The sequence below is a fragment of the Homalodisca vitripennis genome, chromosome 2 (genome assembly GCF_021130785.1).
Source record: "Homalodisca vitripennis isolate AUS2020 chromosome 2, UT_GWSS_2.1, whole genome shotgun sequence".
Taxonomy (NCBI): domain Eukaryota; kingdom Metazoa; phylum Arthropoda; class Insecta; order Hemiptera; family Cicadellidae; genus Homalodisca; species Homalodisca vitripennis.
The window spans coordinates 106,591,327-106,606,628 of NC_060208.1; the positions used below are offsets into that span (position 1 = coordinate 106,591,327).

A 15,302-nucleotide genomic window follows, 5' to 3' on the forward strand; every position below is an offset into this window, starting at 1 on the left:
CGCTCTGAGGAAAGAGTTCTTAGACAGTTATCAAATATATATTATTTGAGAATTTAACTTTTTAGGCCACTTAACATTCAGTTGCATTATTTAAAGTTATTTTTTTACACTTGGAATATACTACATTTTTATCTAAGTGCCTCATGTAAGGTAAAAATAAAGTGTTCTAGAAGTAAAACTTCAAGAAATTGACCTTAAAAATATATAAAAAATACTCATATATTAACATGTTCAATCGATAAACCGTTGTAAAAACAGCAACTGCTTATGCATATCTAGCTAGTAACATGATTTTGTTTTCGGAAACTGAGGAATTCATACCCTCCCCTTAAAAATTAACATTTTTTGGGGTTCTCCGCCTGAAGGGTAAGCCACAACCATGACTGATTGAGTGCAGCGAGTAAGAAGAAACAGCAAAACCCGCTTCATCTGTGGGATCGCTATATACCTGTAGGGATCTATGAAAATTTGAACAACGATGTTGACTACGATTAGCTTTCTCAGAGATATATGATTTGTAGACTTTGAAATGTTTAAACTGATACTTCCACAGCCTGCAATAGGCCCTTGTGATTGACTGGTTGAGTTCAATCAGGGTTTTGTTTGAATAGTTTTATTTTTTATTTTAAAACATCTATTGCTTACAACCCATTAAGATATCATTTATGAAAAAAAAATAAATTTTATCACTCCACGAGGATTCAAAGGCATTCAATGTAATACTTAGAGGCACATCAAGAGCAGGTCCAAAAATTGTTGAAAATAACAACACTTTTGACAGTATATTGTATTCATATGATGACTGGAAATAATGGAATACTTTGAATTTATACATACTTAATTTGGTGTAGTTAAAACTATTACATTTAAAAACTTCTTGAAAGATATGTCGCTATAAAGTCGTTTTATAAAATAATAAACATTAAAATGCGAAACGTTTACAGTATATACATGATTTTAGTTTCAGGGAGTGACATATATCTTATTAATTTTTTATCTTATTAAAGATATAAGGAATTATATTGTTTAAATACAATTTAAGAAAATACCATGTTTTAACTATATTTTTTACTTAAAACAATATTGTTAGAAATAAAACATTTCATTCTCTCCATTTGCCTTTAGGTTTTATTATAAAGATTCCTACTTCTCGTGGAATAAACAAGATCGTTTCAGTTTTTAATTTTAAGTTTTCCTCTCTTCAAAAGTTGTATCAAAAATCATTTCAAAAAATCTAAAAATTATTCGAACCGAAATTGATTGATTCTATATTCGTTTCCCTGCCCTTTCATGTGCGAATAGATTTCTTGTGAGCTTGGATGAAAAATTGCCTACATTTCTTACAATAATTGCACGTAAAAACTCGTGAGTGATATGTTAAATAAACATCTTTTGTTTATCTTTTCTATCTTCAGGGAAGTTGTCTTAATCGTCTATGACTTTTAAATTACAAAAATAACCCAACCACAAGCAGATTGCACCTTATCAATGCTTGGCAAGTCGCCGCCTTTTAGGAGAAGGGTTTCTTTATTGTTACCCTTCTAGCACATATGATGCTATTTATATAGTTTTTATATTGCCAAATCCTTAGTTTTTCGTGGCAAATAATAGGAATCCGCGAACAACACCAAACCACACAATTGCAATGAAATCAACAACTTCATACCCAGAAGACGAATAGTAATATACTCTCGGAAACATTGGGTGACTCAAAACTATCCAATTATATTTCGTTCAGTACCAGATTTCTTATTTGATAAAAGAGTAGGAAACATATGTTCATAGCACTGATTCTATTATCAATTTTATTTCCATAAAACCCCCCTCCTAACCCGATGAAATAAAAAAGAAATGACAATGAAATTATTATCAAAGTAAATCAATTTATGTATGAAAAGGTAATTTTTGTCATTAATTTTTAAAATTATAGTAGCCTAATATTTCTCATCAGTTTTCCAATTTCAAACTCTTACGATGATTACGATTATTATTCTTCTAGTTTAAATTATTCCCACATCACCGGTAGCTGATCGTGTGCTATAATTACTTCAGGGATTGTATTTTTTAGCCTAACAAATAATAATCTGTGATTGAAAGGAATGATGTTATTATAAGTTCAGGGTTTATCAAATTTGATTATAAAGCGATATATTAATCTTAATGTGAATTAAATGCAGATTATATAAGCCTTGTCTAATAATTTCAGTAAATATAAATAAATCGCGCAGTCTGTATGTGAAGACAATTTACCTGCCAAAGGAAAATCGGCAGAAAAACGCAATTCCATCAAGAGAAGAATATAAGACTCAGGAACCGTGAATAAACAATATAGTAGAACCATCAATGATTATAACACGAGAAGCCACGACGTGTGTTCTGAGAGCGATGAGTTGAGTAGCTTAATTCTTGATTATATGACGTTACATGCTTCCAAGTCTGGCTTAGTATTCCAAAATCAGAAGGTAATTACAACTAAATCACTATTTAAACTAAGAACTGTTGTCTGGTACAGTCAGTATGATGGAGGCAGTCACTTATAGAATACCAATTGTTAAGTTGCAAGTTCTTTAAAATAAGCATTACTTTATTCTATAATCATTTGCTTATTAAATTAACGCAATAATTTGGAATTGAGTGCATTATTATTTTGGATTGGTTTTCTATGTTGCCGTGTTGTTTTGCAAAAGTTTCGAAGCCTTCATTGCACCGGTGGACTTGTTTAGCGCAAAAAGCATTTCAATAAGTTTATAGGTAGCACAAGTCCGCTCGCACGGCTAGTAATTATGCCCTTGACGTGTATGTGATACTACGAATAGAGTGGAGCGGGATATAACCATGTTGTTTATTGCTTCTTAGTGAGATGTAGTCAAAGTAATGACAAGAATATTTAGTGGAAACGAGCCACGAGGATTTCAGTACTGTATTGAACATATTGGCGCACAAAGTACAAAACCAGCACTGTTGATAACGGTGCAGAAATCCAGTTTAAAATTATAACTTCCATTAATCTATTGCTCAAATGATTTCTTCAACACGTCTTTTGCATCAGCTCAATAACACGACTAAGATATGACGAAAGCTTCAACTAGGTAGGCCTACATTTAGTGGAAACAGTACAGTTTTCAACATGTACGCTTCTTTTATGTTGAAATTTAGGTACTTTGGTATAATCCAGAGGCACATATTTTTACAGTTTTTCTTACCGGGGACCTATATGATGGCCAGGGTCATTTCTGATCGGTACTTTTCGATCTCAGATCACGTCCCAGGCCGTCCAACTACCCCGACCTCAGATCACGAGTCAGACCGTCCAATGTGATCTGACGTCACGATCTGAAACGTGATCTGGGGTCGGTAAAGTACCGTTTGAAATATCCCTGGCTTCGGTGGAGCTACGCCGCACTCCTGGCGAAAAAATAAAATATTTCCTGGGGATAGTACAAATAATTTGAGATCGTAAAGTTATCAACTTTGGTACTACTAGTAACATATTTACCATAACGTAATCTAAATCTACTTATATAGCTTAATAACAATAAGTAGATGGGGACAGAGTGGTCTACTTATTGCCAACATCGTCCTTTCGGGAGGCAGAAAACATGATCCGATCGTCATAATGACATGTAATTTTTCAAAGTAAGTCAAATAAAATCTGTTCTTTTTGATAATGTAGGTTTTTAAGTCCCCACTAAGAGAAACTGTTCCAAAAATAGTTGCATCCCGATAGTACCAAAATACAGAAATGTCTACAATGCCTAAACGAAAACCGCAACTAACTGGGTAATGTGTAAATTCCGCAACTCTGTGTGATCAATTACACAGCAGTTTATTATACTTTGCGAGAAGTTCTAACGATTTTTTTTAGTTTTTAAAGAGGAAAATAATAACTATAGTAAAAGGGCCTATATTACGTGAATAATACAGACGTTCAACTTACAAATATCCACAGTTACGTATACTTCCAATATTTATTTAAGTAAAAACAGTAGAATGTGTACTTACCGGGGAAATATAGAACTGCCCCTGTTGCTTATATGTGATAAAATTACAGATTTTAAAAGCGTAAACAAGAATTTTTAAACATCAAGGAATTTAGTAAACAAAAACAAGTAAATATTTATCACTGGCCTAAATAAACGACGAACATCTGAATTGCGGCAACGCGCGGTGGATGAAGTGTGTCTTGGTAGTTTATGTGTCTTCGGTGGTCTTTGGCGCGACGAGACTCTAATTTCTGTAGTCCGTGAGCCAAATTTTCGGCCGAAATAACCGAGAAGGCGGAAAGGTGAGGTGAATTGCTTTGCAATGTTTATTTCGGCAACTCTGAGGTAACCTAAAAGTAGAGCATATATTTCAGACTGATTTCACCTTGTAGCGAAAGTCTGATATGTAAGCTGAAATCTAACACACGTGTTTATAAAATTCAGTAACATTTATGTTAATTACTTACGGAAACTTCAGTTATAGTTAATTTAATTAGGTGACAAACTTAATATGCCGTACACTTTCCTATCAAACTGTAGTTTATACTGAACTCAAAACTGTTAATTAATAATTTGTATGCCGTTATATTTCATTTAAAAAGATGCTTTTCATTTTCATTAAAACTGTCAACATTATAGGTACCGAATTGAGATGATACATCCGGTTTCACTATAAAGTAACGTGAAAGAAGGACAGGTGAGGTGTAGTCATGCAGTGTTATGTGGAGTACGAACCTAGAATTTGCGGTTGAGTCTCGATTGGTAGGCTATTGAAATCGAATATTTGTGTATGTGTGTAAAAAACGGAGGTCAATTTCAGCCTTATTACCTGTTAATTTTACATTATTATTTCCAATGAATTAATGCAGTTGACTCACACTGTATTAATGAACCACGATGTTGTGTATTTGCTCTGAGTACTTTCAAATTTATAGTGGACTCCTCTAACCACCGAGCAAATTGTAATTGTAGTCACTTTGTGGAGAGTGGATTACATGCATAGGAAGTTGCCAAAAATAGAGGTAGGCATTCGTTGATGTCTACTCTGTCTCAGAAGCACAATAAAATAGTCCCTTGTAGAGAAAGCTCTTGGCTCGTGGAGTTCCCTTAGGATTCACCGATTACCCATATGAACTGCAGAAGCTGAAATAACATGATTAGGAGAGCTGCAGGAAAGCGCGTGATCAGATAATCATTTCACCTCACCCACATTATTATGGGTACCAATGTCCAACCTATAATAAATTTAATTTCCTATTTTTAGTCACTCGACCTCATTTCCAATTTGTTGTACGTCACTGGCAACGTAAATAAATAACCATAGAGTTAAATTGCCCAACGGTAAAGTTACCATTCTCATGTGATTGAGATAGAGGTTAGCCGATCACATGAAAAAAAGGAGGATTCAGTTTACAAAGATGGAGATGTGATTAAGCAAGACGTTGGATTGCTCAGAGGATACAACTGACAAAGGGTTGCGTTATCCTTGAAGATGTGGCTGAAAAGCTAAGATCGATCAGGGGATTAATTAGCAGATTAGGTTGATAAAATGCTTAAGCTGGTCTAATAAGTTGAAACTGTGTTAACAAGAGGGTAAGTCATCCTGAAGACGTGTTTCAGGAAGAGTTTAGGTTGAGCAGAGGTTAATTCCAAGTTCAAGTTCAAAAATATTTATTTAGGAAATCGTTGAATACATGCAAAACATATAAATTCATGCAGAAGATTCTGACAACTAATACATGCCGTTTTCCAACACTCCCATGCACCTTTTAGGACATAAGCACCCCCTTCTCCTCCTTCTTTTAGAGGTTAAGGTCGCATAGCTGTACAGTTGTCAATGTGATCTAGCTCAAAAGCTCACTCAAAAGATTTGAACCTCATTTTCAGGAACTTTATTATTCATATACAATGTGTACAATTAAAGATGTGCACGATGCACGATGTGGGGAAAAAGATGGCTCAATATGGTTATGATGTGATTTCAGAGAATAATAAAATCATCATTTTTGATATTTATTTATAAAATGACGTGTATCTTAAATTATTTATATAAATACTCGCACTTTCCACTGGCATTACCCGCAATTCATCTGCATTGCATTCAGTGCACACCGACTTGCGAACAGGACCTGCCTCCCCCCTCCCACCAATAAGAGCATTTTAGTTCAAAATAATCAATCGCCTATACAATTAATCAATCGAATAGTCTATTTTCGACTAAAAATAACATTTATGTTGAAATTTTGAAATAAACTATAATCTATTTAAGTTACAACTTATAATGGTATATTTAAATTCAAACTTTATAACTATACTATTTTCCGAAATTAACCCCACTGCACATAAAATCGAATTTAGTTTAAAACGCATATTTCACCTTCTCGCAACAACTACGAAAGTGAGTTTAGGTCTTACATTTCTTGTGGCTTCTACCTGTACCAGGTAGTTTCTATTTCAGGTAGAGTGCAAAATGTGCTCGTAATGATTTGAAATCATATGTTACAGAGTCCTCTTAAAATGTTCCAGTTACTGCTCTACGAGTCCGAGTACTTTGTACTAGGAACGGCGGTAAACGTGTAAAGTATTTGCGTCATAAAAGCAACCTGCACCGGGTTCTTTCGGTGTGCGGTAACTTGTACTCTCAGGGCAGTCGAGCATCCGGTATAGTTTCTTTTGGATCTGTTGGAGTTCTTACTGATCAGTTGTCACAGTATGAGTATGTTGCCAAGGTCTGAACAGTGTTAGTTTGTTGTCACCACGAGGCAAAAGCGCTGCACGGGGCGTCTGACGAATTGCGTGTTACAACAAACAGCTGCCAGTTACGGTAAATTAACAAAATCTGCTCAATTGAATCTGTGTTACAAATCAAAGATTTTAATAGTGGTTTACAAAATTATACGCTCAAGGTAATGACTGAAAGCTCTATGACGTGACCAACGCCGAAATTTGTGAACCAGCCGGTCAAGAATAAAACTTAAGATGTTGATTTAATAATAACTTTATTTCCATGCTATTCTAAAATTATACACTCAATTATAATGAAATTGCATATATCTTGTATAAAAATTTGGTCTTTATCGAATCACAAGTTTCCGAGTTATGAATTTCCTAAGTTACGGTTTAGTTGTAAAGCGCCTAAAAACGGCATTTTTCTTGTTGTTATCGTTATAGAAACTGGAAGTTATTGTTATTAAACAGTTTTATTTGTAAAACGCAATATAACTTATGTTATTGTAGCTCTATTACTTATTTTGTAGTCAACTTTCAAACTCGGATATCTATACCTATTTTTTATCCGAGAGTAAACGTCATGTTCAATATATTGTTGATGTTATGATTACATTTTGTTTAAATTAAAGTTAAGTTGTTTAAGCGTTGCTACTATTATGCTTATAAATGTAAAATATAGTAGCTACATTAATTGAACATTTATGGTTGAGCTGTTATAAAACATTCTTTACACAGAACAGTTAATTAAATTTGTCATGCTCTTTCAATTAATATTTCGCAACTTTAGTGACTAAGGATGGGAATTTCACTTCTCTAGAGACCACAAGAATATATCTTAACCAGGGACACTAAGAATTTCAGTACAATCGGTAGAATAGTTTACGCTTGAAACAAAACAAAGAAACAAGTTCGCTTTCGCATTTATAACATAATTAGGATTTTACTTTATGATAATATTATAACAGCTTGGTACTAGATCGTACCACCAAAAATTATACTTGTAATACGTAATAATAAAAGTATTTAATTATTTGAAAGAAAATTAATATTCCAGAAATCCAGCTCTAACAATTAATACGCTGCATTTTAGCCTTGAACCGGAAGCACGGTCTGAAATATCCGTCGCATGACAAACAATAATTACTATTTAATTCGCACTCCATAATTATTGTCTTACTTAATTTTCAGTGCGGGTCGGTCACGGCGCGCGGTCTGCCATTGGCCGGCGCACCACGATCGTGACGTAGTTGTCGGTTTCACTACCAGGGCGCAGAAGTGGCGCTGCATCTTCTGTGTTCTGTTCTGTCAGTTCGTTTCGTGCAGTGCCCAGGTTAGGTTAGTCGACGTTGTCGGTCGGTAAAAATCCGTGTTTAGTTGTTTGTAGACCTTCCATCTGTGTGAAACTGTTTTCAACAGCTCCTCCGGCCCCTTCAAGACTGATTACAGTAAGTTTGGTACGAGTTTTAATTCATCTTTAGCTCTTTTACGGAGAAAACATGAGCCGGCGTTTTCTTGTTTTCGCTTTGACTTGAGGCTTACTTCATGGCCGCTGTAACATCGATGATTGTCATAACGGTATTATTTCAAAAGAAATTGATTTACGTTTAAATTGGTTTTTACTAATATCTGACCAGCATCGAAACATATGTTTAAATGGTGTGAATATTTTAGGACATGTACAACCGAACTCGGGACAAATAAAAGAGGGTGGATGTAGACGCGAGGGTGGGCGCGTCACCCTTCCTTCATTCATATGTTAATAAACATACTATTTCGTTCTAATCTATTTATAAATCCTTGTGAGATTTATTACCAGTAGTATATTCAAGTACTCTCTAGTGTACTTGTAGCTAGGACATTTTTCATTCTATTAGTGACAGAATTTTAAATCAATATTTTTATTTGATTTGTACGCCTAATTTGAATACAGTAAAACAAATAATGCTGTTGTTCCAGTTGGAAATTACGTAGGTTATACATAAGCGTAAACGTAATAGATTACTTACCCATGATATAATTGTCTTTAAATAATTTCTAATAATGTTGTAATCTATGTAGATACCGATTGGTGATTTGTTATGGAACCTCCTTATCACAAGATTATATTTCAGGTTTTATAGAATTAATACAATAGTACATATCACGACAATACATACCGTAAAAATAGTCTGTCTGCTGGATCGATGTTGCTTGTGCACTTTGAATATTGAACAGTTCGTTAGTAAAACAAATTTACTGTCTCTAGTTTATTTGTTTTCTCAAAGTAACTTAAACCTCTTTACAAAATATCAAGACCATACATGTTTCAAACAATTAAAGTTTTAAAAATTCAGGTCAATTTTGTATTGTTTTATCATGTAGGCCTATCAAACGGCTCACTCGTACATCTTAAGTGCCCAATGCACAAACGTTAAAACGGGAGAAATTTGGTCTAATCAACTTTTTTTTTTTGAATTTATTGATGTTAGAGGAAAGTCAACCATTGGCTCAACATTAAATGGGTAATTATTCTTTTTGTAACTTTTAAACTGAAAATTATATTGTGTGATATTGATTTGGTATTTGTTAAAAAGTAACTTATCATAAATTGCAGACTTAATACTTTTTTTCATTTTTATATTAATTGCTTATTGGATTTGTTTGCTTAAAGTTGCTTTCAGCTTGAAAAATAATTACAGTTTATGCTTATAGTATCTTTTTCCACAATTTAAAGTTGTAATTCTGGTAAATAAATGATTTTAATGAATCAAACTGAAAATGCAAATGAATTCTTTATTTTACATTCATGTTCAAAGTATATTAACTCAAAAAGAATCAGGAGCCACACCCTTTTTACAAAAAATTCATTAAAAAATTAAAATTAGGTCATAAAAGGTTAAAAGAATATTTTGTAAATTCTGAAAAATTCTATTGTTAATGTTTTTATACCTCTAAGATGATTGAATGAACGAGACTTTAATAAATTTTCCAAGTAAAAACTGAGATCGCGTAACAATCTATAATTATGAAAGATTTAAATTAAATATAAAAAATAGCATTGTGAACTGTTAAAAGCTAATGTATGGTATTATCTATATTATTATTTATTTTAAGTCTGTCAGAAGTGGTTAAAAGTAATTATTTCATTAAAGAATAAAATACATATGTGTTTGTATCGGGTAAACATCATTACAGTTCAAACTTCAGAAGTTAATACGTATTTTAGTTACGTTGGGTTGGATATTTACATCAGCCCAACAAAGTAGTGGAGAAATAGTCTATGTTGCTAGTTTTCATGATTTTGCATTGAAAAATATTACCAAAACTTCATTAAGTTAAATTTAGGTACATTGGCACAAAATAAAATATTTACAAAATCAGCTTGTTTAATACACAACCCGTTAGAATCCACTATAGTAAAACTTGTGGAATTGTTTTGTTCTATACATCTAATTATTATTTAGCTTCGTAACTTATTCTTTTAACGTTCAACTTTACTTTTAGTACCAAAGTCAAGTATGTTAAAAGTTCTAAGTTACGTATATGTTAAATAAAAAAATCTCACAAAAGAAGTATTTAATAAAACCGGAGTACAGTAAATGGTAATTTCTAGCAACAAGTGTGAATTGTTTTATTGTAAAATGTGTTAAAGGTGTTAGAATTCTTTTTTGCGTTTGGCTGATGTTTAGAAACTGTTTAGATTCGTACATATGTCGTACTATATGTACACATCTAATTTTATCTTCGGAAACTTTTTATCAACTGGAGATTAAATATTCGTTGCGCATACACATCCTTATTGTGTTCTCTTTTACAGTCTCACATAAAGGGAGTTGGTTTTTAAGTCGTATGGAAGAGGGAAGAGAAGCAACCATTCAACATCCTGAATCACCAAAAATTAATTAATCCAGAAACACTCCCAATGTTTTCCTTGCAGCTGTTAAAGTCTAGCAGGGAAGGGTGTCTTTAATATCTTGTACAGTTGTACAGGTTGTAAAGTTATATATGAATGAGTTTTGTTCTTGGGCGGATGGATACGAGTTAAAATGTAACATTTCTTGGTATTGAATCTACATCTTGCGATTCCTTGTCTGATGCTGCAATGTTAGTTGGTCTAGCCCCGATTCCGTTGATTATTATACATTATTAATTATTTCAATTACTCTGATTATTAGTTTTTAATGGTTTTGTCAAAGACGCAACAAATATTCAATGTTGTACATTTACAATTTAAGACTAACTGAAATTATAAACATCATCGTAATAATAATGTAATAACATAGCAAACGTGCCATTCATCTTTTAGTCTGCCTCATCAGACATGTTTTAACCACTTAGATTAAACTTTTTTTAATGTTTAGTGTAGAAGTTAATTAATTATAAATCCACGATATTAATAGATATAAATTTTATCGTAATATATCCTTATAGTTCTTACTCGCTCTTCTATACAAAGGAAACATAATATTCGCCGAATATGAAGAAAAGTGAAGAGTATGACATTTACAAATGATAACAACATAAACATACAATCCTACATTACAATTGTATTGAAAGATGGACAATACCGGTTCTATGGTATGGAAACTAACTGATGGCGATAATCTTCAGCTATTTCTGGAAAGGGAGCAGGATTCATATATTCAAGGTCACTTTCAAAGTTTGTTGCTGAGAGTGTCTGATTCGGTTTGGAGGCATCTTCGCACGCACCGCTGCGGTTCGGATCGGTCGTAAACAAACCTGTTTTCATTGAGTATCATTTGAATATCAGAATTCTGGTGTAACATTTTGATAATTTGGTTGGGAAAGACCATTTTTCTCCATTTTGTTTATTAATTATGTTATTCGTTACTGGCGTATTGGATATTAAACATTGTATCGGATTATGGCTTCCCTAACGATCAGCCTCTAATTCAAATGGTGGGAAAATCGTGCACATTAATGTTCATGTATTTCCGCTGCTACATCCATCTCCCGCGCTGGAGCTGTTTTAGCCTGAAGGAAAAGTAATATGTGTTGTGCGGAGCTGGTTGGACCATTTCATATCATTCTCGTTTCTTCGGCTAGCTCTGCAGTGTATAAGCACACAACCTGGGGTTTTTAATTAGATAGTAATTCCTCTAAGACTGAAATTGGTTGTCAGCCGTTTTAAGTTTTAATGGATGTCGAAATCAGAGGGTATCAAAAGGTTTCAAATTATGAAACAATAATCTTTTCTGTCATCATATTTTCTTATCTTGCCACACCTAAAACCGACTGACTGTCAGGCGCTAAACGGAAGATAAATCAGCGTCAGCCAACCTTATACATGCCGAGTAAGTGGCAACTTTCATTGTCTTTATAAAATTGTCTGACGGTCCCTTATAATTGCGTAAAAATAAGAAATATATGATATGAGAAAAAATTGTGGGCTCATATTTTTTAATAAAAGTTGAAAGACCCAATTACTTCCTAGAAATGTATTTGCTTCCGTTCCAACCTGACCCCAACAATTTGTTTATTAATTCCAAACTATTACATTGTAAACACAAATGAAGAGTAGTTTCGGCGTTACTAAATATCCGCAATCTAAAACTAATGACTGGTCAAGACAATTCAGATAAAGTGAAAATGGGAATATTTGTCGAATTTCTAATCGTGAAAATTGCACAATCGATGTATGCATCGAAAACACAATTTAGTGCAGCAAAGGCCACCAGGATGGTCGAGATTTTTAATTACAGGATATTTACTATAGATCTCTACTGCAACTATCTTCTTAAAAGAAGCAATAAAATATCACGTTTTCTAAAACACTTCAAACTCACAAAGATATTATAATGTCCATTATTTCGATTTGTAATATATATGATTAAGTTAACCATTTTTATACCCTCTCATTTCGACTTCTACCAAAATGTGGTTAATGATAGGTTTCTTGTTTAAGAGAGATTCTGCTACCGATTAAAATACCAAGTTATGTGCTTACAGTGGTCCTTGGTCCTCCGAGCTTGATTTAACTCTTGAATTTTTATTGATAAGTCTATACACGATTCAAAGCTATTAGAAACAATAATCACAGGAGCGTTAATCTGTCATCGATAAGATAAGAAGCTACCGCAGCAGTGGCTGTGCACTGATAGTACTTAGTAACGCTCTACGAAAGTGGCTCAGTTGCACATACAGACTCGTACAGTTATACTTACAGTTCTCACTGCTCACGCTTGTCAGCCAGTCGGACGTACTTGAACTCAAATTCACTAAAGCATGTTTGAAAACAGTTTTTTGTTCTATTGAAATTGGTAACCAATAATTAATCAAAAACCTTAATAGAAGCGGGGGAATTTTGTAGTTAGTATAATAATGTGCATTAAATCCCAATTTTATGAATCTCGATTTGAACCCCCAAAAAACCGCTAAATTTCAATAAGTCTAACAACGAGTTATAAAGGTTTTAAAGAGCTTCAACGAGCTTAACAAAGACTAAACAAGTCGCAAACAGGATTGTGTTGATATTTCTGGTCCCAACGTCCAACAGCAGGATACTCTGGCCAGGATATGACTTGTAGCACTGATACATACACTGTATAATATACTTGACCAAACCGTTATACGACCAGAAGACCCATAGGAGTTCCATGCCAGGCTAGAACTAGGCTCTATATCTCAGAGTTCATGGACATACCTCGCCAATGACAACAGCTTGTGGAAGTGTTCATCTTATAGAATCATTTCACAGTTCTTTTACTGACTTCTTTACTTGTAAACTGCTAAAGTCTTCATGAACAATGTAGCAAGAAGGTATGTTGCTCCTGGTATTTTGAATAATGAATAAAATGTTACATATATTATCCATTTTTTAGTATATGAAACATTACAAAATGAAAACTGTTCGGTGAAATCGGATGGGCAGAGGGAGGAAATAGAGACAGAAGTCTTTCTTCCTCATTTAAATGGCGATGCATCGTTGATTATAGCGATGGTCGTTGATAGTTGTGTACTGAAGTGCGTATGGTTGTTTTTGAGTCGCCAGATAAAAAAGATAACTATAGCGTCTATCAAATTTACTACCATACGTCCTCGATATTTTGTGTGATCCTTTTATAATATTTCAACAAACCATCTATCAAATTATTTACACTATTATTTGTTACACAGAAATGCGATTTTTGAACTAGACTTCGAACCCATATTCTCGGGGTGATAAATTAAATGAGATTCCAAACAATTAGAGAGCAATGCAGTTGACTGCAGGAGCCGGGGGTCAGCAGCAAGTTTACGGTCATATGTTAATAAGGTTATGGAGATTGTAATCAGCTGATCAAGGTCGTTGAACTCTACCCAGCCACTCACTTGTAGACAACCTGTGTGTGTTCATACCTCTTACGTATATATAGAGCTTTTATATAATATTATTTATTCCTCTCATTTCCTTAACTATTTATCAAATATGTAATTTACATTTCTTTTTCGGTTACAAATGTGGAAACAATTTTATTTCAAATGGATTTTAATTTCTTACATGTATTTTACGTATATGAATTTGTATTGCATTTTATAATTTTAAAACAAGCTAAAAAAAATATATATATATACTTAAATTTACAATATCTATTTAAATATTCAGTGCTCAAAACAATTATTTTTTACACGCAAATTTTGTTTGGCTTTTATGTTAATTTTTTATTATATGTCTACATTTTGTTTAATTACGAGAAATAAATACACGTTTTAACGTATTACCTTATACAATTAGGCCTGGATTCATAATAACAATATTCCTCAAATATAGGCTAAGCTATGGAATATAAAAAACTTCTTTTAGAACCACGGTTAATAATAACTAATTGTAACTTATAGAAAATAAAATAATGAGTTAAATTTATACTTTCCGTTTAAACTACCGTATAAAAAACCCAATCTTCATTGATGATTTGTAGTTTAACCAAATATTTAAAAACATAACTATCTAAATTTCTCTAGTGACTACAACGTCGGGTTAGAAAGAAGGTCCGTTTCGGGTAGCCATGAACTAAACTGACGATTTTTAACAACTTGTAGTTACATGATTAAAGAAAATAAAATTAATTAAAAGTTTCATTGTACCAAAGTTATTATTTGATTAACATTTATTTTAACTATTTATAGTAGCCATATGTAGTGTAATAAAGTAATTGCGGACTTAACTGCGTTGTTACAAAATGTTTATTACATTTATTGAAGAAATGCTGTTTCTATAACATAAAGTTACACGACCAACTCGACTAGTGTAGTGTAGTTGTTGTTGGGTGTGGGCCTAATGTAACCTAATCTATAGTATGACATATGAGTAACGTTGTAAACGTCAGTCAAGGTCCAGCGGTGTCACTGCCAACCTTGAAAAGCAATATACACCCACCAACTTGTTGATGATACATTTTCACACACCAAAATTTATTATGTGGCTGTGGTTTAAATAACTCTATTTTTAACTAGGCACTACTGTTAATAGTAATTAGGAATAAGAGATAATTGTAACTCTTAAATGAATAGTTATAATAACTTCACGTAACATTTATTGCATTAAAACTATTATTGAGAGAAACTTTATATTTTAGGAATACACAACATTACTTTATATTTTTCAAATCT

The 15,302-nt window shown here is 33.0% G+C and overlaps 1 protein-coding gene across 7 annotated transcripts in view; it reads left to right on the forward strand.

Annotated features, from left to right (window-relative positions):
• Nucleotides 1–7,998: 7,998 nt before the first annotated feature.
• The window catches only part of LOC124354513 (protein singed), a 79,094-nt gene continuing 71,790 nt past the window's right edge, over nt 7,999–15,302 (forward strand). For 5 of the 7 annotated variants that reach the window (XM_046805030.1, XM_046805033.1, XM_046805034.1 and 2 more), the window contains exon 1: nt 7,999–8,158. The gene's annotated coding sequence lies outside the window, so the exon portion shown is untranslated. Of the gene's footprint in view, nt 8,168–15,302 lie in introns of all 7 variants that reach the window. The other 2 variants (XM_046805031.1, XM_046805035.1) reach the window with 2 other exon arrangements.